This window comes from Berghia stephanieae, chromosome 4 (genome assembly GCF_034508935.2).
Source record: "Berghia stephanieae isolate SIO BIC M18660-M18661 chromosome 4, UCSD_Bste_1.3, whole genome shotgun sequence".
Taxonomy (NCBI): domain Eukaryota; kingdom Metazoa; phylum Mollusca; class Gastropoda; order Nudibranchia; family Aeolidiidae; genus Berghia; species Berghia stephanieae.
This window is the reverse complement of record NC_088363.1, coordinates 36,357,319-36,381,480: the sequence shown is the minus strand read 5'-3', so window position 1 is coordinate 36,381,480 and position 24,162 is coordinate 36,357,319. Positions and strand designations below refer to the sequence as shown.

Here is a 24,162-nt window from a genome sequence, read left to right as displayed (position 1 = left end):
TTGAGTAACGTCAACTTCGTTCTATATATACTTCCGAAATACGATTTACAAAATGAAAATAGCCTCTAATATTTCTAAGTACATCAATCAAACAACTTCCGGCTCGACAAAAAAATTAATCGTAGCAAGACACGCCCGGATAAAACCTGTTAGGATTATTCCGAAAGCAAAATGAAGCTTTTATATAATGCAATATCCACTAAACGTGCTCAAAGCGCTTTACAAGAGGTCACAAGCCTCACAGCATCACTTAACATTTAAGACTAGACATGAAATGACACCTTTTAGGCAATATTATTACATATTTTGGTAAATGCTTTTCTGCAGTTGCTTTGACACACTTTTGGAATATATCAAATTGTTTTTCACATTTTTCGTTATCAGGTTCACTTTGGCTTTGTATCATGAGTGCATTTTCAAATTCTTCTCTCATTTTGGTTTGTATGCCATTGTCTTTGCATAACCTGTAATCCCTCTTTATTCTACCAGCTGTTCTCTGAATAGCTTTAAACTTTATCCTTACTGTACAAACAACTGGGACATGGTCACTGTCTACATCGGCACCTGGGTAGGTTTTGCAATTTAATATGCCATTTCTGAATCTTGATGATACTGCTATAAAGTCTATCTGGTTCCTTGCTCTGTCCCTGGTGATTGCCATGTCCAGGTTCTTCTTGGGTGTTGTTGAAACCAGGTGTTTGAAATCATTAATTTATTTGTTCTACACCAATCTGCCCAGATGTTTCCTCGTTCATTTCTGTCTCCGAGTCCATGTGGTCCGATTATGTCACCTCTCATCTCTGCCTCTGCCAATCTTAGCATTTAGGTTCCCCATTATCATAAGGACTTCTTGTGATTTACACATTCGTTTTGCTTTGTCTAGTGAATGGTAAAACTCTGTCATATCTGCATCTGTCGCCTCTTCTGTTGGTGCATAAACTTGAATAATATTGGTGTCAACTACAGGTCCTCTTAGCTTAACCAGCAAAACTCTGTCTGAGATTGCTACGTGCCCTTTGTAAAATTTGGTTGATTGTTGGTCTAAGATCATCCCTACTCCTTTTTGTAAAGAGGTTCCACCAATCCATATGATCTTATATGTCGTGTTGTTTTCTTGTTTTGACATGGTTCCCTGCTCTTTCCATCTCATCTCTGCCAGGCCAAGAATATTTATTTGGAGCCGTTTCATTTCTTTTAGAATGTTGTTTAGTTTTCCTTTTTGGGCACAGGTCCTGACATTCCATGTCCCAATTTTGGTTTTGTCACATTCGTTAACTTTATTTCGCCTAGTAACTGGCTGACGGTTCGGTGTGACCTGACGAACATCACGCTCCCAACCGAGCGAGGCAGCAGTCTTCCGTGAAAACATGCTCCCCTTTACGCTGTCACCGTTTAACTTTTTGGACTTATTCATGCAGTTAACTAAACCTATTTGAAGAAAGACGAAAATGCAACAGAGGGTCTGCAGAATACCAAACATTGAACAACCACATTAAATCCAAATGCATCGAGGCACACGAGAACTATCTAGACTGGAAATGCTGCGAAATCGAAAGAGAATACAAACCCAACCCCCAACAAGCTCACCAAAGAATAAAAGAACTATCAGGGAAAAGGAAAAGCAAAGCAGCAGGAAGTTGTATCCAAAACAAACAAGGGGAACTGCTATTTGAAGAACAACATATAGAAAGCCGATGGGTAGAATACATAGGCGAACTGTACAATGATCCAAATAGAAATGAACCACCACTGAAATTCAAAGAACCATTAAGCGGACCAAACATCACCAAAAGTGAAATTGAACATGCCATGGAACGAATGAGGGATGGTAAAGCAACAGGCCCTGATGAAATATCTGTAGAGGTATTAAAAAGCCTAGGAGATCTAGCAATTGATGAACTTCACATATTATTCAACAATATATACAACACTTGGAAAATTCCAGAAGATCTCTGTAACTCTATTTTCATAGCAATACCAAAGAAAGCAGGTGCAGTCAGATGCAAAATTTTAGAACTATAAGTTTAATAAGCCACATCAACAAAATACTGTTGCGTATAATTATCAACAGGCTAAGGAATAAGATTAACCCGAAATCGCAGAAGAACAATATGGATTCCAACCTGACAGAGGGACAAGGAACGCAATATACCTCCTCCGTGTTTTAAGTGAAAGAGCTATCTATACAGGTTCAGACCCCACTATACCTCTGTTTTGTCGACTACAAAAAAGCTTTTGATAGAGTACGCCACGAAGAAATACTAAAACAACTGCACTCCATTGGTGCTGATGAGAAAGACCTCAGACTCATGCAAACATTATACTACACCCAGCAGGCATCTATCAAAATCGGAAACTCTACAGGAAATTCCATTCCTATTAAGAAAGGAGTCCGTCAAGGGTGTGTTGCCTCACCAGATCTGTTTAATCTATACCAAGAAACAATCATGAGGGGCATAACTAATATGGAGGGAATAAAAGTAGGAGGTCACAACATAAATAATATAAGATACGCAGACGATACGGTACTCATTGCAACATCAGAAATCCAACTTCAAAAGATTGTCGACAAAGTGGTAGTAGATAATGAAGCCAAGGGAATGGAAGTGAATATCACCAAAACGGAATGCATGGTAATACAGAAATACCCCGAAAACATCCTTCAAATATCGATCGATTTAAATGACCCTCATCTCGGCAAAAACTCTCAAACCTTACTAAATCTTCAATATTAACACAACTAATGGCAAAACAGATCAAATGGAATTGAACAAGCGACAAAGATAATAGCCATGACAACTGTCACAATATTAACAGCAATATTTATTAGAAGTGTTGATGATATGCTTTGAGGTAAATTGCTCACATCTACCATCCAAATGAAATATATCTACAAGCACACTAAACTGTGTTTAACCTTTAATTTTTATAGATAGAACGAAGATGACGTCACTCGGGTCTTTGTTATAGTTTTTTGCCATCCGCGTTTCTGAGCAATTCTCACTAAATTGTATTAACCAGACTTAATAAACGTTCAAAATTACACACAATGTTGTGCGTTGGTTCGTTATAGAAAGTATGCGCTTGGCTAAGAAGTTCACAATATTGCCATCCGGAAGTATAACGGACCAACACATAAAACAATCATGATCGTTTATAGTCTGGTTAATACAGTTTAGTGGGAATTACTCATGAACGCGGATGGTAAAAAAAAAATAACAAAGACCCATATTTCCAGATGGCAATGTTGTGAACTTCTTTGCCAAGCGCATGCTATCTATGGATAGAACGAAGTTGATGTCACTCAGGCCTCTGTTATTGTTTTGTTGTTTTGTTGTTTTTTTTTTGCCATCCATATTTATGAGTAATTCTCATTTAACTGTATTATGCAGACTATAAAAGTTCATGGTTACACAATGTTTTGTATGTTGGTCTGCTATACTTCCGGATGGCATTGTCATGAGCGTCTCCGCCAAGCGCAAACTATCTAAAGATACAACTCACGATTTGTTCTCTTTTGTGGCCAAAGACTTGTCTTTTGTTGTCATGTTTTTTTGGTCAGTGTCAGGCTATAGATAGAATGCGCTTGGCCAAGGAGTTCACAACATTGCCATCCGGAAGAATAACGGACCAACACACAAACTCTGTGTAACCATGAACTTTTATAGTCTGGTTAATACAGTTTAGTGAGAACAACTCACAAACGCGGATGGCAAAAACAATAACAAAGGCCTGAGTGACGTCATCTGCATACTATCTATAAGTTTACGATGCCAACAGCCTGCCCCCTAAACTCAAATTGTCACTTTGATGTTTGCGTTTGTTTTGTTTTGTTTTTTAACATTATAGACAAATTTTACAGTAAAGACTTACAATGAATAATATTCCGTCACTAAAACCAACATCAAATTATTCAGAATTTTGTATCACCTCAACCATTATCACTGTCGCCATCACATCAACACATCAACATTGACACATTAAACCAACACACTAACACCAAACACGACAATTTCTCCAACGATAAAAAGACATAATTTACACCGTCATCAAGGCGACCTCTTGACGTCTCCCATGCGATTGGTCAAAACTGCTCACACACTCACACTCGCACACTGATTTAAGTACTCACACTCCAATTAAACAACGAACACTTATAATAAGTTATTTCCGTATGTGAGTTTATTGGTGTGTCATTGTGCAGAAAGCTAAAATTAAGGCCAAGCAGATTCTCATGTAGGGCATAATCTATGTCACTAAAAAACATTATATATTCGTCTCTGTTCTGCCGTACTCTGGAAAAACTCATATTTAAAAATTTGGCCAGAAAACTCGTCCTTCAAATATCGATCGATTTAAATGGCTCTCATCTTGGCAAAAACTCTCAAACCCGGGACTTCGAAGATGAAAACAGTACATTTTATATTATCTTTTTTATATCCATACCTTGCAGTTTTCACCAAGATAGCAACAATTATACAAAGGATCTCTGTGGCTGCTCTCATAAAGAAAACTCAATGAAAGAGATGTCAGATGCACAAGGCATCTGGCAGATCTATTGACGCTTTGGTTTAGGTAAAATACTCACAACCTCCGCCAGTCGGATTTAACATAACAACACATACACACACACACACACACATATATATATATATATATATATTATATATATATATATACATATATATATATATATATATATATGTGTGTGTGTGTGTGTGTGTGTGTGTGTAATCTTGAACACGTTTATAGTATGATTAATATGATTGAGTGAGAACTAATCACTAAAGTGGCTGTCTAAAAACAATAACAAAGAGCTGAGAGGCGTCATCTTCGTTCCCTTAATACCATGTGTCACTGTGGCTGTTCTAAGAGAGAGAACTTGTCACTGCATTTCATGTTAGAGTTAAATCGATCCCCGCATGTAACAGGAGCACAAGACATCTGGCTGGTTTTCAATCCACTTAATGTTGGTGGTATTTGCTTCCCCGTAAGACAAGTTGTTTATCTATCTATAGATAGTTCGAAGATGACGTCACTCAGGTCTTTGTTATTGTTTTTTTTTGCCATCCGCGTTTATGAGTAATGCTCATTGAACTGTATAAACCTGACTATAAACGTTCTTGGATACACACAGTTCTGTGTGTTGGTCCGTTATACTTCCGGATGGCGATGTTATGAGCTTCTTAGCCAAACGCATACTATCAATAGAGAGTTTGGAGATGACGTCACTCAGGTCTTTGTTATTGTTTTTTTTTTTTTGTTTTTTGTTTTTTTGTTTTTTTTGGGGGGGGGGTGTTTTTGTTGGGGTTTTTTGGTCATCCTCGTTGATGAGTAATTCTCACTAAACTGTATTAACCAGACTATAAACGTTTATTGTTAACATAGTTTTGTGTGTTGGTCCGTTATATTTCCATCCGGAAGTATAACGGACCAACACACAAAACTATGAATAATCTAAAACGTTTATAGTCTGGTTAATACAGTTTAGTGAGAATTACTCATAAACGCGGATGGTAAAAAAAACAATAACAAAGGTCGGAGTGACGTCAACTTCATTCTACCTATAGATAGTTCGAAGATGACGTTACTCTGGCCTTTGTTATTGTTTTTTGCCATCTGCGTTTATGAGTAATTCTCACTAAACTGTATTAACTAGGCTATAAACGATCATGGTTACACACAGTTTTGTGTGTTGGCCAGTTACACTTCCGGATGGCAATGTTGTGAACTTCTTAGCCAAGTGCATACTATCTATAACTTGAAAGGCTCGAGTGAAAAACAAATGAAAATAGACGAGGGAGACAAGAAGGAAGTAACAGGAGAAGAGAAGAGAAGAGAAGAGTTAGGGGAGGGGAGAGAAGTTGGATAGTAAAATTTCAAGAAACACGAGTGGCTAGTGGAGAAGTCGAAATAAACAATAATTTATTTACGGAATCCACTTGATAGAGTTGTGCTCTTTGTATCCAGATGTGATCGTTAAATAACTAGCTTGTAATTTTATTTGTTTTCGCAATACTTGATACCAGGTATCAAGTGAGCTCACTAGAACTTGAGTTCTTTGTATCAATAAAATGGCTATCTAAATTATAAAACAACGAGAACTACAAGTAGTATAATAGGCTTCCTAAGTCGTGACGTAATCCTGCGCAGCAACGCATGGCAACAAACCGGCTGGCTCTAAACAGTCGAGAAAAATGGCTGACACGAACTCTATTTCCATCACCGCCCTTATGAAATACTTCTCCAATGAGCATAAAAGTGTCTCGCGAGGTGAAAATCGTCATCAGTCAGGTCATGTTTTGACTTTCACTTACTCAGATGGCTTGATGTTCGGCAAAGTTCAAGCCAGCATGAAGAATAAAGAGTATTCTGTGAAGGTAAGTCATTTCGTCTTCTCATTCTCACTCTCAAAATCTCACATCTCCGTAAAACTACTGTTGGACAATAATCAGTTTACTTTGAGTTTAGGCAGATTTAGTATATCCAATGGAAAGATTTAACTGTTTACGTTCGATTTTAGTTAGGGAGAGAGAGAGAGGGAGTCATTGAATTATTGTGATTTTATCTTATGAACCACGGACTTTGAGTCTTTGAGGTCTTAGTCTTGCTTCGCTAATTTTCGTTGCTATTGACTATAGTCTACTGCATACTATTTAGTATCGTGTTGTAACCTTTATTATAATACTCATATGGGCATCACAATCACCAATCACGCTAGACATTTTATCATACTTCATGTGGGGCAGCGTGGATCACCGGTACGGTTTTTGCTTCGTACCCGAAAGGTACCGAGTTCGTTCACCCGCCGCTGCGCTGTGTGGCCTTGAGCAAGTCACCTCGCCCTAGCTCAATTTGCGGCCCTGCACCGCGGTTATTCCAGTCTTCCCTGGGAATAGACCCTAGAGATAAATTTCCTCTATGGGATGAATAAAGGATTTATTTAGACCAGTGTTAGTCACGGTAAACTAAATTTCCTATTGGGTTAAGGTGTAATGTAAATGTTGCTGCTTGAAACTCGAAGAAATCAATAACATTGTGAAATTGAATGTGAACTTCAATTTAATATACGAAAACAGATAAAATGGACGTTTCGGGTTTCCCCCTTATCAACAAAGCAAGATGAATGAAAGAATCACTTAATTTGTTTTTTTAATTGAGTTTTTATACAGCGTAATATCCACTAAATGTGCTCAAAGTGCTTTACAAGCGGTCCCTGGCCAACAGCAACATTTAACATGTAAGACGGGACATGATGCCTGTTGGGCGATATTACAATTTTTTCGGACAGAGACAACGCTGTTAACGGCCAGGTACTCATTTGACACCTGAGTACGGTGAGAGATTGTGAGTAAAGAGCCTTCTCCAAGGACTCAACTATGCGCCGAGCGAGGCCCAAACCCAGGACCTTCTGATCTGAAAGCGAGTGTCATACCACAAGACCACAACAGACGTTTCATTAGTTTGTTTGTTTTTTGCCTATTGAGCATGGTCGCAGCTCTAAATTTGAATCTTTTATTCTTTTACTTCCACAGATCTATCTTGATGATGCCTTGGGTTGATTCAGTCCAAAACTAATTTGTGTGGTTTTATTTAACAATGTTGTTAATGACATTGAACATACATTGATACAACAATGCCATAATTTGTCATGTTTATCATGTAAAATCATGTATGGACCTACAAAACCATTATTTTGAATGGTGATTTGATGATGATGAACAAAATATGTGTGTTGTACAAAATAAATGGCAAAGCTAACAAAATGCAGTCTCCTTAATAAGAGGAGACTGGGGATTGACAAGTGCTGCAACAAATTGAAAAATAATATCAGATGTTTCTCTTAACATGGTTGGAATATATGAGAGGATGTTAACATTTTTCAGTCTTTCATTAGCCCTCTCAACATGAATTCTACATGAAGCAATTTCTTTTGTTAATAAAATCTCATTTTCAGTAAATTTATTATGTAAAAAGGAAGGGATATTTACAGTTACTCCTTGAGGTAAAATATCTTGAATCAGGATGGGGTTTTACCTTTATTACCTTTATCTGCTAAAATTAAATCTCCAGGGCTTAAAATTAAAAGTTTTAGTAATCCACAATTTTGTACAATGACCTTATCCGAGACAGACCCTGGATACAGTTTAGAAATAAAATTTATCACACCATTTGGACTCAGACCAGCAAGAGCTTTAACAGAATTCATGGACCTATAAGAAGAATAAATTAACCGTTGTTTATCCATTTCTTTAGGAATAGCAATTTGGTCATCTGTACAATCAATGATCATTCTGCAATTTGGAAATCTTAAAAATGATGATGGAGCTGATAGTTTATTTTTATGTCTAGAAGGGCATGTAACCTTAATAACATTTTCAAAGAGAAGCTTATGGCTTATGTAAAACATGAATAAAAGTTTGTATAATATTTGTTATAGTACTTTCACTAACGCTAAACAATTGTGAAATATGAAGGTTAGCGTAGTTCTGTCTAAGTTTCATAAGTGTAATAATGAAAATTTGGTCTTTTAATGCAACTGTCTCTTCCTGAACTTCCCATCCACTATAATAAATAATGTTACCTCTAAAGCACTCAACATATTGAACAATAATATTAAATATTTTAAAACAATGTACACCTGTCTCCATTCGAAGAACTTTTTCTGTAAGGCTTGAAACAGTGTAAGTGCGTTGAATCTAACTTAGTTGGGTTTTTTAAAGCTAGCTATTTCCTTATTTTTGTCTGTAATTTCTTGTTCTTGAATTAAATTTGTTGTTCTATTTAAATATCCTCACTTGTTCTACAATCTGTTTTTTTTTAAAAGATGGAATCCTGTGATGATGGTGACGAGAGTTGAGATGATGATGAGGGAGAAGATAATGAGGATGATGATGAGGAGGATTATAATGATGATGAGGAATCTGGTTTTTTTAAAGGTGGGACTTTGTGATGATGATGAAGAGAGTTGAGCTGATGATGATGATGATGATGATGATGATGATGATGATGATGATGATGATGATGGTGGTGGTGGTGGTGGTGGTGGTGGACTTCTTGATGTTGGTGCCAATTGAGATGGGGTGGGAATTCCTTGTGTCACTTTTCTTTTCTTTCTTTCTGGCTTTGGTGGAAACAATTATTTCTGTCAAACCATTCAGGGAGGTTGGCTTTGTCATCATCTCTGAAGTGACAAGAACACACTCTTGATGATGATGTTGGATCTTTTGTCCTTTCTCCTGAAATGAAAAGATTTTTTTAAAAAACAATAATTCTGTTGGGAATATTGGGTATATTATTTAATTTGATAAGTACTTTGTTTTAGACTATCTTGTTTGACACCAGCTCAATGCATGATAAATCAAAGGTGTGCAAGAGACTAGGTTACTGGTGGGTCTCTCGCCTGTCTTTTATGAAATCGCACATTCAGCAAAATGTCGCACTTCCTCATTACTTCTTTTGATGATTTTGACGAGGTATATATAAAAATATGAATTCTTAAATTTACACAGTAAAGTTGATCTTGGGGTTGAGTGTGGCAAGACTGGCGTTTTCTCTTTATTTCAGTCAGTACTGTACTGGACAGTGCGGTGATGGAAACTTTGGAGTGTCAACAATCGGGCACAGGTAAAGGAGAGAGGTCCCTGCCGCCATCTTGCTTTGTTCACACAGAGTTGCCAGAGAATCAGAGAAACTTTCCAAAAAAAAAGAGGAAAGTATGTGTGTTTGTGTGTGTGTGTGTGTGTGTGAGAGAGAGAGAGAGAGAGAGAGAGAGAGAGATATCTGCGTGAGGGGAGGGGTGGGGGGGGGAGAGGTTGCGTTATTTTATTTATTTATTTTCATTTTGCCATAAAGGTATCGAGTTTAAAGTAAGATTTTAACAAATATTTTCTTCTCTTTCTTCTTGTTCTCCTTTTTTAAAAAAATATCACTTATCAGTAGAACTTAACTCTCATTCAGTTTATCAGCCTTAACATCAAAACGATTGAGATATCATTTTTGCTTCAACTTCAATAAAAACCTAGTTTGGAATGTATTTTTATTTATAATTTCGTGCAATTGTACACGTTAATCATAAAATATAGGTCTACGTAAGCTAGAACTTGACCTAGATCTGGACTACGAATTCTATCAAATGTTCGACGAGGCGTGCGTGCTTACCTGACTAAAGTGATCCACTTTTTCTTCAATTTTTTGTCTGCCTGTCCATTTGGAAATCTGTAAAACTTGCAGGAGTGACTCTCTGACTGGTGTAGACAATCTGGTACAAAACACTGGACCATATTTAAGATAAAAATTGTTTTTTGAGCGATTTTCCAATTATTCCTTGCCCGGACCAAGCACGGATTTTTTTTGTTTAGAGCCAGCCGATTCGTTGCTAGGCGGACGTGACGTCAGACTGTGGAATCCTATTAAGTAATGTATTTATGGACTCCACTCCATTGTGTGCTGTTACTTTGTTATTTTGTTTTATTTTATTATTTTGTGTTTTTGTTTTTCTTTTTGGGGGTAGGGTTCTTTTTTAATGAGTGGAGGGCTTTGGGGACGGTGAGTTCGTGTATTTTGTTTTGTTTTGTTTTGTTTTTTTGTTGTTTTTTTTCTGTTTGTAGTTGCTGATTTTTGTTTTGTTTTGTTTGGGTTTTGGGGGGGGGAGGTTGTTTGAGTTTTTTTGTTTGTTTGTTTTTTGGTGAGGGGGGGGGGTTGTTTTGTTGTGTTTTGTTATTTTTTTGGGGGGGGGGGTTGCGTGTAATTTATTTGTTTGTGTTTTTTTTTGTCTTGTTTTATTTTAGTTTTTTTTTTTTTTTTTCTTTTCAGACGAGACATTTCAATAAGTACAGTACCTTATATTTTTATTTGCCAGATGTCGGTCAAACTCAAACTCATTGATTGAGGTTTTTCTTAAGTTAGATATGTAAAAAGGACGAAAAATTCAACTCTTGACTTTATTTTCAAAACTAAAAAAAGCACGTAGCAATGCGATTCTCTGTTACGATCAAGGATTTGTAACGTGTCAAAAGTGAGGAAAGAAGCAATTTAATTGGTTGGTTTGCTTTTGTATTCTTTTTGTTTGTATTTGGTTTTGCTTTGTGTTGTTTTGGGTTTTCTTTTTGTTTATTGATTGGGGTTTTTTGTTGGTTTTGTTTTGTTTTTTGGTTTTTTTGGGGGTTTTTTTTGGGGGGGGGGGTGTTTTTTTAGGGAGGGTGGTTGGGTATTTTTTTTTTTGGTTGGTGGTTGATTGTGTGTGTGTGTGTTTTCTTTTATTTCTTGTTTTGTTTTGTTCGGGGGGAGGGGGGTAATTTTTGTTTTTTGATGTTGTCTCGCCTAACTTTTACATTTTGCGTAATTAATAATGATAGGTATAAACCGAGGTGCACATTTGAGAAGTACAAGGGAAGATTGAAAAGTCTTGACGTGACTCTTGAATTTTCATAACTATAATAGATACGAAATTTATAAAGGTATCAAAACAAAGCTCATTTTATGTACTTTCTGTTTATCATTTTAAATAGCAGATTAGTCACAGTTCCTATCCACACAGAGCCGCCAACGTTGCACCAGTTAATGCGTCAAAGAGGAATAGGATTCAATAGACTGATGTCACGTCCGCAAACAACCAGCAGCTTGGTTCTAAACAAAGAAAATCGGGACTTTTTATTATTCATGCTGGCTAGAGCTTTTTCAGATGTCATGTGATCAGAACGTATAAAAAAAAAGTCAAAACATGATCAGGTTTATAATGTTTTTCTCCTCTGGATACACTTTTTTATACTCGTCGGAGAAGTATTTCATAAGGGCGTCCGCCATTATTCCGATAGTTTAGAACCAGTTACTAAGTTACTATGCGTAATTTGATTCTATAGTTTGATGTCATGTCGCCCAGCAACGGCGGCCATCGTAGTCTAAACAAAGAAAATCGGTTCTTTTTATTCTTCATGCTGGCTAGAACTTTTCATATGTCTTGGGATCAGAATGTGTAAAAGTCAAAACATGATCAGATTTAAAATGGTTTTTTTCCTCTGGATACGATTTTATGCTCGTCGGAGAAATATTTCATAAGGGTGTCCGCCATTGTTCCGATAGTTTAGAGCCAGTTACTAAGTTACCATGCGTCATTACGAGGGAAGTAACGTCGCGTCAAGACTGTTGAAGCCTATTTACGTGGTAAAATTCAACACCATTGAATCACCACCGCCTGCACCTCGTCATCACTGCCAAAATGTGCCCCCTTGGTGTGTATCTAAAGTCTTAAGAAAAGGAAAAAGTCACTTGGAGCTATATCAGAACTGAAAAGGGATGTTCTACGACTTCAAGAAAATGTCCTCTTTCAAAGTGATCATACGTTTATGTGAGCATTCCCAATATCCAACATGCACATAAGTTACTGTAACCCAGGATTTCTCGAACGATATACCAATCTTTTTTTTAATGAGCTTTTATATAGCGCAATATCCACCAAATGTGCTCAAAGCGCTTTACAAGGGGTCCCTGGTCAACAGCAACATTTAACATGTAGGACGGGACATAACGCCTGTGAGGCGATATTACAATTTTTAGGACAAAGACAACACTGTTAACGGCCAGGTACTCGTTTTACACCTGAGTACGGTGAGAGAAGTGAGTAAAGAGCCTGTTCCAAGGACTCAACTATGCGCCGAGCGCGAGGCTCGAACCCAGGTCCTTCCGATTCGAAAGCGAGTGTCATACCACTAGACCACATAGTCGCACTTCCCAGTGAAATTCCAAGACTTTGCGAAATGTCAGATTTTTTATCCAGCAATTAGATAGCTCGATTAAGTTCATCAATTTCCTTGGTTGATTTTCTGCGTTTGATGCACTTTTAGGAGCCTGCTCGTTAATGCTAGTGAAGACAACATCATTTCCAGTAAAGCAAGTAACCCATCCACCTTGACCTGTTCGAATACCCGCGGCTATGTGGTCTTCTGGTATGACACTCGCTTTTGGATCGGAAGGTCCTGGGTTCGAGCCTCGCTCGGCGTATAGTTGAGTCCTTGGAAAAGGCTCTTTACTCACATTCTCTCACCTTACTCATGTGTAAAATGAGTACCTAGCCGTAAACAGCGTTGTCTCTGTCATGTCTCGTTCTACATGTTACGTGGCCAGGAAATCCTTGTAAAGCGCCTTGAGCATTTTCAGTGGATATTGCGCTATATAAAAATATTTTTAAAATTTAATTGAGATTTTATATAGCGCAATATCCACTAAACTCATTTTTTAAAACCCACGAGTCACCATAAACACGTTTCAGCCGTTTATGAATGTTTATGAATGTTTACATCTCTCTGCAGTAAAGAACTCAGTTACAGCATTCATTGTTCATTTCATCATTTATGTTGGAGTGGGGGTTCTTTCAAATAAGATAATTTGAAATCAAGAAATAGCAACTAAACAAAATTTGGCAACCTAATCATCATCCACCGTGGCTTGTGTTCTTGAGTACGTTGCCGGTCAGCTGTCTCCACGAATCACGATCCTCTGCGGTGCGCATGAAATCCGTGTTGCTTTTAAAATCACATTTGGCCATTTTTAGGTTATTTAAATAAGTCATTCTTTGTCTTCCTCTAGCTCTCTTTTCTTCGACCATCCCAGATGTTACCAACTTTTCTATTCCGTCTCTTCTCCACACATGTCCCAGAAACCAAAACTGCCGCTTTCTGATGGTATCGATCAATATTCTTCCTTTTCTCACCTTCTCCAACACTTCCTCGTTCGTATACCTGTCTGTCCATGATAGCCTCCACATTCTTCTATACCATATCTCAAATGCCTCTAACCTCCTCGTACATTCTTTGTCAGGCGTCCACGTTTCACAACCGTATAAAATGGTACTTATAACATGTTTCTACCACTGCAACCTAACAGAATAATAAATGACGCACATGTTGATGTATAGTTTATACTGATGAATCAAGACTTGTCAGGAAAGACTAGTGGATATTGCGCAATATAAAAGCTCAACATATTTTTAAAACCAATTTAATTGCAATGTCAGAAGAAGTCATCATACGGACAAAAGTACTCAGATTCCAGATAACGGTTTTTTTTAACTAGAAAAATAATGTTTTTATAGTTAATACCAAAAAATCGCGAGAGTTTTCTTGTCTTGTCGTTAAAAGCAATGGCGCCAAAGTAAATGGAGACTTTCATCCAAAGGACGAAAGAAAGACAAATTCATGGAAAACTTCAGTCACTATTTGATGCTATTCTTGGTTAATACTATTGATCTTATATAATGCATAATATAAAATATATATCTATTAATCAACAATGGCAACAACACCGGCAAGGGGATGATGCTACGCGTTTAGATAAAATACGTACAACATTCGACAGCCGGATATAACGTATGAAGACTTAAAACTTGTAAGAGAGTAAGCTTATGCAACAAATTTACGTAAGAATTTTGATAAAAACATAGTAATAAAACATGACAAATATTAGAAAGAACCATGGGGGTAGCTGCAGGAGATTGCGTTTATTCTCGGTTGTTGTCCACAAAACACTGTCGTTGCAACTCAGGGGATACGTATAAAACTGAGGGGATACGTAAAAAACTCGGCGGATATCCACAACAGATTGATGCTGTTTTTGGTTGTTATACAACGGTCATTTATCAAAGTACGTTTAATATCATAAGAGGCTGGGTTTGATAGTGCTATTCGGGAAAATTCTTGTTGTGTTTTAATATACAAGTTGTATATGATTCGCTCTCACTTTAAAGAGGCAGGTTTTGAATATTAATGTGGGAGGTCAAAATCAGTAGGAGGAGTGGTTAGAAAGAATTGTGGGAATAGGTTACGATAGGGTTCAAAACAGAGTGTTTCTGATTCTACTCTAGATACATTCGATTCTATTCTACTTCACTATGAGCCGCACATTTTAACTTTTTGTGCTCATCATCATGGATTTCATTTTACGGACTTAGAAATATGCCACGTATATTGAAAATGGTTACATAGGTAAAAATGACTTTACATTTGGATTGATTTTACGGATTTGGAATTATGAAACTGATTGAATTATGGCCATGCTATTTGATTTGGATTTTTGATTTATCATAACAAATAAAGCAGTAAGAAATGAAACTTGGAGACCCCACAAACTATATGAAACTTTAGACGTTTGCAGTCTAATTAATACATCTGAGAACTAATCACCAAAATGCTGACTTAAAAACAATAACAAAGAGCTGAGTGACGTCAATTTTGCTCCACAAATAAAGATCTATTAATCAACAATGACAGCAACACAGACAATGTGAAACCTTATACGTTTATAGATAGAATGCGCTTGGCCAAGGAGTTCACAACATTGCCATCCGGAAGTATAACGGACCAACACGCAAACTCTGTGTAACCGTGAACTTTTATAGTCTGGTTAATACAGTTTAGTGAGAACAACTCACAAACGAGGATGGCAAAAATAATAACAAAGGCCTGAGTGATGTCATCTTTGAACTATCTATAGTCTAATTGATACATTTTTGTGAGAACTAATCACCAGAATGGCTGTCTTGAAAGCAATAACAAAGACCTTAGTGACGTCAATTTCGCTCCATAGTGCATTTAAATATAGATCAATTAATCAACAATGACAATGACAGCAACATTGGCAAGGGAATAATGCTTTGCGTTTAAGTAAAATACTTTCAACATTCGCCAGCCGGATATAATGTACGTACGAACACACAAAACTATGTGTAACTTTAACCGTTTATAGTCTAAATAATATAATTTAGTGAGAACTAATCACCAAATTGGCTGTCTTAAAACAATAACAAAGAGCTGAGTGACGTCATTTTCGTTCTTTCTATAATAGAGAGCTAATCCACAGAACAGTTCACGGGGCATTGTCCTACCCATTTGTTTTCAGCTATTGATGAGAGGTGCATTCAAATATTTATCTAAGATGTTCTTACAAAACCTCTGTTACCAAAAGAAAATGTAGCTTTTATATATATAGATAGTTCGAAGATGACGTCACTCAGGTCTTTGTTATTGTTTTTTTTTTTGCCATCCGCGTTTATGAGTAATGCTCACTGAACTGTATTAACCCGACTATAAATTATGTTCATGGATACACACAGTTTTGTGTGTTGGTCCGTTATACTTCCGGATGGCAATGTTATGAGCTTCTTAGCCAAGCGCATACTATCTATAGACAGTTCGAAGATGACGTCACTCAAGCCTTTGTTGTTATATTTTGCCATCCGCGTTTATGAGTAATTCTCACTGAACTGTATTAACCAGACTATAAAAGTCCATGGTTACACATAGTTTTGTGTGTTCGTCCGTTATACTTCCGGATGGCAAGGTTATGAACTCCTTAGCCAAGCGCATACTATCTATAGATAGTTCGAAGATGACGTCACTCTGGCCTTTGTTATTGTTTTTTGCCATCCGCGTTTATGAGTAATTCTCACTAAACTCTATTAACTAGACTAGAAACGATCATGGTTACACACAGTTTTGTGTGTTGGCCAGTTATACTTCCGGATGGCAATGTTATGAGCTTTTTAGCCAAGCGCATACTATATATAGGGCAGTATCCACTGGAGTTTCTCAAAGCACTTTACAGTGAATCCAATGCCAAAGGCAACACTAAAAAAAACTTGGGCTTTTTTATATAGGGCAATATACACGTCACGTGATCAAAGCGCTTTACAAAGGGCCCCGTAATCGACAGTTTTATTTCTTTTTTGTTATTTTCTTGTGGTTTGTTTTATGTTTTGTATTTTGTCTTTTGTTAGGGGGGCGGTATCTTTTATTTTGTTTTTATTTTTTTCGTTGTTAATTTTTTTTATCGGCAACATCTTCACCCAAATCACCGCCATCACAGCCACAACCATCAGCATGACCTTCAGCACCACCACCACCACGACCATCACCAACCCCACCAACCTCCTTCACCGCCACTCCCTTCCAGCCATTGTTTATATCGTGTTTCCAATGACCACAGATACACGTCTATCACGGCGAATCTGAAGAGGTTTGGAGACCACAAGTACCATAGTAAACTGACAAAATGCCTTTTTTTTTTCATTTTGGCCATAAAACATTAATTAAGTTATCGATTAATCAAAAAGATTTAAATGCCCCCCGGCTTGCAAAAAGTATCAAACATGAGACTTTTTTGAAGATTAAAGAAGATTTGGGTTTAATAATTATTTGGTAAGTGTCGATTTAATCTTTCGATATAATATGACAAAAACGTTTTCTGGCTAAAAAAAAAAATTTTAAGATTTTCTGTGAGATTTTGGCAGAGAGATCCGAGACGCCATCACGTTGACTACAACGTTTTAACGGATTAATTTCATGAAGTGCTTAGAAGCTTTCATTCTATCGATTGTCATCTATCCTTCTTTCTCTCTTCTTCTTCTTCTTCTTCTTCTTCTTCTTCTTCTTCTTCTTCTTCTTCTTCTTCTTCTTCCCTTTTTTGTTATACTTTCTGTCTTCATCTTCTTTGGCATGCTTTTGTCACATGTCCTCGGTCTTTTCCGTTACGGTAGTAATCAATTGTTGCTTCCCTTTCGTCGTCGCTATCTCTTGCATACTTCTTGTCAACCATCTAACTCTTCCTTAGTGTCGAAGCTCTTCCTTATTCTCTTCCTCCATTCGGTAGCGTCTTCTGTCAAAGGAATATATCTTTTGCTTTTATGTGCTTCAAATTCTCTCTAAAGTGCTCAAAGTCGTCTTTCTAGGTCTTCTTCTCGTTTTCATGTACTTCTTCGGACATGATCTTCCATTTGCGAAATTCATTTTCTTCTTCGTCTTCTTCATTAGCTGTCTCTTTTACATCTAGTTCTCGTAACTTCTAAAGTCTTTTCCATGCTATCTTCTTCCTTGACGGCTTCGACTTCAGACTTTCCTGATCAAATGGTTCTTACTCATCGTACCTTCTCGTCATCATCTGTGATTTTCATATCTTCTTGATATTACTCTAGTTTTTTTTTCTCGAAAAATATGTCTGATCTTCTTTATTTGTAAGTCATATGCTTCCATCTATTCGCGATCATAGTTTTCTATTTTCCAATGCAAGATCTTCTTCTTAATTTATAGACTTTTATAATTCTCTTCATGTAAATTCTTACTGGAATATTACTTCGTTATTCATCTTTTCTTTTCTCTTTTGTCTTCATCTTTCTTCATTCTTTCTCTTCTTCTGGACCTATGATTTCTTGCCTAGATGATCTTGTCTTATTCATTCTTTCTGGTAATAAAAAATCTGTCTAAATTAGATTTAAATTTACTTTAAAAATGACTTGTTATTTTTACTGAAAACAATAAACTCTTACTTTTCTATTAGCCGTATCCTTCTTGTCTCAAGCGCTTTACTCAGGTGTTCTCCTTGTACATGTGCCTTCAAGCTTCTTCTTGCTCGTAATCAATTCTTTTGTTCTCCAACATTACTCTCAGGTATTCTTTCACATCTGCGTACGTGTAGATGTACGTAAGAGCCTTTTCCTAGCTTCAACTTATGCTTCCTCAGACTTCTTCTTCTTCAAGCAGTTTTCCACATTCTTCCGCACTTCTTCATTTAATTTATCTTCATATTAACTATTATGTGTATTTTCTTCAAAAATAACTTCTTACGTTGTCTTGGTATCTTTTTTCGGACGTTCTTCTTTCTCTCTTAAAAGCATATCTGGATTTTTCTGATAGCTATGAAACTACTGTCTTCTTGAACTACTCTTCATCAATGTGTTGCCTGTCTTCACACTGCCGAGTTAAACTGTTTTTTGATTCATATTTGCTTTTTTTTAAATTTAGTGTGCTCTTCGGTTGGGGTCTGGGTATCTGTTGAGAGACTGATGAGCATGAGGAGGAGTAAGGTGGAGATCACTGAGATGAGGGGTGGATTCTACATCTTCTAAAGGGGGTATCTTATTCTTCTCATTTAATTCTGTCTTTTTTTTTCATTCTTCTTAGCTTCTTTTTCATTCTTCTTTCTCTTGTTTTTGGTGTTTTTTGTTTTTTTTTTTTTCTTTTTTTTTTTGTCTTTTCTTTTCTTTTTCTTTTCTGTGATTTTTTTTTCTTGTTCCTTTTTCTTTGTTTTTTTTTCTTTTTCTTTTTTTTTGTTTTTGTTTTTTTTTTTTTTTTTTTTTTTCTTCTTCATCAATTCTTCTTCTTTTTGTTCTCTTCTTCTTCTTCTTCTTTTCTTTCTTCTTTCTTCTTCTTCTTTTCTTCTTCTTCTTCTTCTTCTTCTTCTTCTTCTTCTTCTTTCTTCTTCTTCTTCTTCTTCTTCTTCTTCTTCTTCTTTCTCTTCTTCTTCTTCTTCTTCTTCTTCTTCTTCTTCTTCTTCTTCTTCTTCTTCTTCTTCTTCTTCTTCTTCTTCTTCTTCTTCTTCTTCTTCTTCTTCTTCTCCAACTGTTTTTTAGTTATAACATTTCCGGTCATCAACAAGTAGGCTTTGAGGCCAATGGCTTTTAGTCACAATGTCCTACAGGTCGAAGTTTATCCCAGTAAAACGGATAGAAACAATTGCTTGCTACCCTTTCGATACGTCGCCAGTCCATTGCAAAATACTCTTGGTCAGACCAAGCAAACTTCCTTGCCGTAAGTAGTCAGAAGCTCTACCTATCACTACCCCAATGATCGGATAGCGTCGCAAAGGAAAAAAATCGTTGTTGAGCTTTTATGTAGCGCAAAATCCACTAAAAGTGCTCAAAGCGCTTTACAAGAGGTCCCTGACCAAAAGTAACATGTAACATGTAGGACGAGACATGACTCCCATTAGGCGAAATTACAATTTTTTCCGACAGGCACAAGGCTAGGTGCTCATTTTACACCTGAGTACGGTGAGAGAATATTAAAGAGCCTTTTCCAAGGACTAATCTATGCGCCGAGCGAGGCTCGAACTCAGGACATTCCGATCCGAAAATGAGTGTCATACCACAAGACCACATAGCCGCACAATAATGTGAATTATGATACGAGTTGATAGGATATAGACACTAGTTTATATTTACTCGAAAAAATAAGTGGAGTATGTGAATTTGTAAGTCAGATGCTCCATCTATCGGGACATAGTGATTTCATAGTGTCACAAAGGAAAGAAATGGTGTGAATTAAGATAGAGAAGTAAATAAAATCAGGTCAAATAGATAGAAATTTACTGGGAAAATTAACTAGAGTATGTGAATTTGACAATTCAGATGCTCCAGTCTATCTGGACCATAATGATTTCATAGTGCCGCAAAGGAAAGAATCGTGTGAATTAAGATATAGGAGTAGAAAAAAATACGGTCAAATAGATATAAATTTACTCGAAAAAAATGACTGGAGTATGTTGTGAGAACCAAGGAAAAGAAGAAAAGAAACTAGAGTTTTTATATAGCGCGATATCCACTTAATGTGCTCAAAGCGCTTTACAAGGGGTCCCTTGTAACATGTAGAACGAGACTTGAAGCGTGTTAGGCGAAATCACAATTTTTTGTCCGACAAAGACAACGTTAACCGCCAGGTATTCATTTCACACCTGCGTACGGTGAGAGAATGTAAGTAAAGAGCCTTTTCCTAGGACTCAACTATGCTCGAACTCAAGACCTTCCTATCCGAAAGCGAGTGTTATACCACAAGACCTCATAGCCGCACATTATAATGTGAATTATAATACGAGTAAATGGAATAAAGACAATAGATGATATTTACTCGAAAAAATAACTGAAGTATGTGAATTGGTAAGTTTATCGGGACGATAGATAGACATTTACTCGTAAAAGAATATCTGGAATATGTTGTGAGAAGCAAAGAAAAGGAAAGAAATGGACTGATTTGAACTACTTCACAAAGTGGTATGCCTGGTTTCACACTGCCGGAGGGAAAAACTGTTTAGATTTAGCAAATAAATTTGATTGTAGTTTAAAGATTTAGGTGGGCACGGGGGTTGGGGCTGGGGAGAGAGAGAGAGAGAGAGAGAGAGAGAGAGAGAGAGAGAGAGAGAGAGAGAGAGAGAGAGAGGGGGGGGGGGGGTGGAGTAGCCTACACGTTAAAGGGGGTGAGAACAATAAGATAATAAATTTAATTCTGTCTTTTTTGTCATGACTCACTTGAAGGGGGTTTCAATGTTTCCTTGTTTGGTTAGGGTGGGTTTTGTTTGTTTTGTTTTGTTTTTTATTGTTTTTTTTTTGTCTTGTCTTTTTCGTTTTTACTTTTTACGTGAGTGATTTTTTTGTTTCTTGTTTCGCTTTTTGTTTTGTTTGTTTGTTTTTTTGTTTTTTTTTTTTTTTTTTTTTTGTTTTTTTTTTGTTTTTTTGTTGTTTTTTTAGGTGGATCGAAAGGATTCGTATTTGTTTGTGATGTTTTGTTGTTTTCTTTTATGTGTTAGTGTGCGTGTGTGTGTGTGTGTGTGTGTGTGTATGTTTGAATGTGTGTGAGTTTGTTTGCTTCGTTGTTTTATCTTGTTATTGATTTTATATAATTAGTAAATAATAGCACAGAAGAGTCAGTTTACCGGTTTTGTTTGCATTTGGTTCAAGGATTTCTTCTTGTTGTTACTATCGTTAGTGGTCGTGGCCGTGGTGTTGTTGTCCCTGAGTTATTTTTATAGGTGTTATTGTTGTTTTTGATGACATTGATGATGGTTTGGATTTTCTTCATGGGCGAGTTTTTGGGTTTTTTTTTTGTTATTTGCTGTTTTGTTGCGGGATTTTATTATTATTATTATTATTATTATTATTATTATTATTATTATTATTATTATTATTATTATTATTATTATTATTATTATTATTATATTATTATTATTATATATTATTATTATTATTATTATTATATTATTATTATTATTATTATTATTATTATTATTATTATTATTTTTTTATTATTATTATTATTATTATTATTATTATTATTATTATTATTATTATTATTTTATTATATTAGTTATTATTATTATTTTATTATTATTATTATTATTATTATTATTATTATTATTATTATTATTATATTATTATTATTATTATTATTATTACTATATTATTATTATTATTAATTATTATTATATTATTATTATTATTATTATTATTATGTATTATTATTATTATTATTAGGCTATTATTATATTATTATTATATTATTATTATTTTTTTTTATTATTATTATTTATTATTATCATTATTTGTTTGTTTGTTTTTTGTTTTTGTTGTTTTTTGGGGGAGGGGGGTTTCTTCTGTAGTTTTGTTTTGTTTTGTTTTGTTTTTTTTTTTGTTTAAATATTTTTAAGCTTTTGATTTGTTTTGTTTGGTATTCCTTATTTCTTCTTTTTGTTTATATTTGTTATATGTTTTTGTATTTTGTTTCATTTCTTATACGTTTATTGTTTTGGGGTTTCGTTTTGTTTAGTTTTGTTATGTTTTTGGGCGTTGATTGTTTTTGTTTCGTTTTCTTTGGTTTGTTTTTTGTTGTTATTTTTTATCCATTTTAAAATTTTATTTTGTTTCTTTTTTTCTTTTGTTTTTTTTTTTTAATAAATGTATTATATATAGAGTCTAGATACTTTGAAAAGACTACAGTGTATTTTATTATCACAAAAAAACGTTTATTTTGTACATTTTTTCAGCGCAATACATAGCGTGCAATGTACCTTCGTACCCGAAAGGTACCTAGTTCGAATACCTGCTGCGCTGTGTAGCCTTGAGTATGGCTACATCTCCACACTGGAACTCCCCAGCCAGTCTTTAAATTCGTCACCGCAATTTCCGTTTTAGCAGTATAGTGTATTGTGTTATTTTTTTTAATGCAAAATAGTAAATAATAATAATAATAATAATAATAATAATAATAATAATAATAATAATAATATAATAATAATAATAATAATAATAATAATAATAATAATAATAATAATAGATCTTTATTGTCCATAAATATGGCAATTTGTCATTTAGTTACACTTGTTATAACGTATAAACGATAACTGTAACATTGAACAGATATTTCACTCTACTTATTTTCTCTCTCTCTCTCTCTCTCTCTCTCTCTCTCTCTCTCTCTCTCTCTCTCTCTATCTATCTATCTATATCTCTATCTATCTCTCTCTCTCTCTCATTCTCTATTTCAGTGCCGATATCGGTTACAATTCTTTACTTTCAAAAACAAAAACAAACAAAAAAAAACAACCAAAAACAAAAAAATGAAATCAAAACAAGAAACATTAGAATAAAAGTTAAGATCTGGGGTTCGGGGTTCAAGCCCCCGCGTCCTTACATATAAATAAAAGGAAAAAGACATCTATAAGGATAAGTCATGACTTTGGTACAAGATACACAAACGTGTAAGAAAACGAGAACCAGAACAAGAAGAAACCGGGGATTCTTCATTGGGGTCAGCCTGGCTCAGTGGTACGGTCTTTATTGCGTGCCCGAAAGGTACCGAGTTCGATCACCCGCCGCTGCGCCGTCTGACCTTGAGCGAGTCACCTCGCCCTAGATCAATTTGCGGCGCTGCACTGCGGCTGACGCCTGGGTTATTCCAGTCTTCCCTTGGAGTAGACCCTAGAGAAAAATTTCTCCTATGGGATGAAAAAGCGGAATTTGATTTATTTTATTTTATTTTATTTTATTTTTAAACGAGTTCCTTGCGACGATTCAGGAGAGACAAGACAAAAAAGGCGTTCGATGACGTCAGGCACTAAAATAATCCCATTTGACCTTGAACTAGAAATGTGATCCCAACTCTAAAAATCGATTATTATTTCTATTTGTAACCCGAGCTTTAATATGGTGCAATATCCATTAAATGCTCTCAAAGTGTTTTACCTCCCACCTAAAATAAAATTGAGTTTTTATATAGCACAATATCCACTAAACGTATTCAAAGCGCTTTACAAGAGGTCCCTGGGCAACAGCAACACTTAACATGTAGGAGGTGACATTACGCCTGTTAGGCGATATTACATTTTTTTCGGACAGAGACAACGCTGTTAACGGCCAGGTACTCATTTTACACCTGAGTGCCGTGAGAGATTGTGAATTATGAGCCTTTTCCAAGGAGGCTCGAACCCAGGACCTTCCGATCCGAAAGCGAGTGTCATACCACTAGACCACATAGACGTAAACCTATGTGCATACATTAGCAGGTCTGATGACCGAACGGGATTATGGTCCTTAATTACCTTTTGTCGTAGATGGCGATAATTCGGGTC

The 24,162-nt window shown here is 35.8% G+C and overlaps 1 protein-coding gene and 1 long non-coding RNA gene across 8 annotated transcripts in view; both read right to left on the bottom strand.

Moving 5' to 3' along the window:
* The window catches only part of LOC144970517 (uncharacterized), a 68,961-nt gene that overhangs the window by 32,982 nt on the left and 11,817 nt on the right, over positions 1 to 24,162 (bottom strand). For 2 of the 7 annotated variants that reach the window (XM_078910244.1, XM_078910241.1), the window contains exon 1: positions 3,874 to 4,022. The exons of 2 other annotated variants lie outside the window; for them this stretch is intronic. The gene's annotated coding sequence lies outside the window, so the exon portion shown is untranslated. Of the gene's footprint in view, positions 1 to 3,873; positions 4,131 to 24,162 lie in introns of those variants that run through there. 3 more of the 7 variants (XM_078910240.1, XM_078910245.1, XM_078910242.1) reach the window with 3 other exon arrangements.
* On the bottom strand, positions 9,170 to 11,525 carry LOC144970520 (uncharacterized). Its single transcript, XR_013644978.1, has 2 exons — positions 10,162 to 11,525; positions 9,170 to 9,239 (listed from the first exon to the last, which is right to left on the bottom strand). It is a non-coding gene; the product is annotated as an uncharacterized LOC144970520 (long non-coding RNA).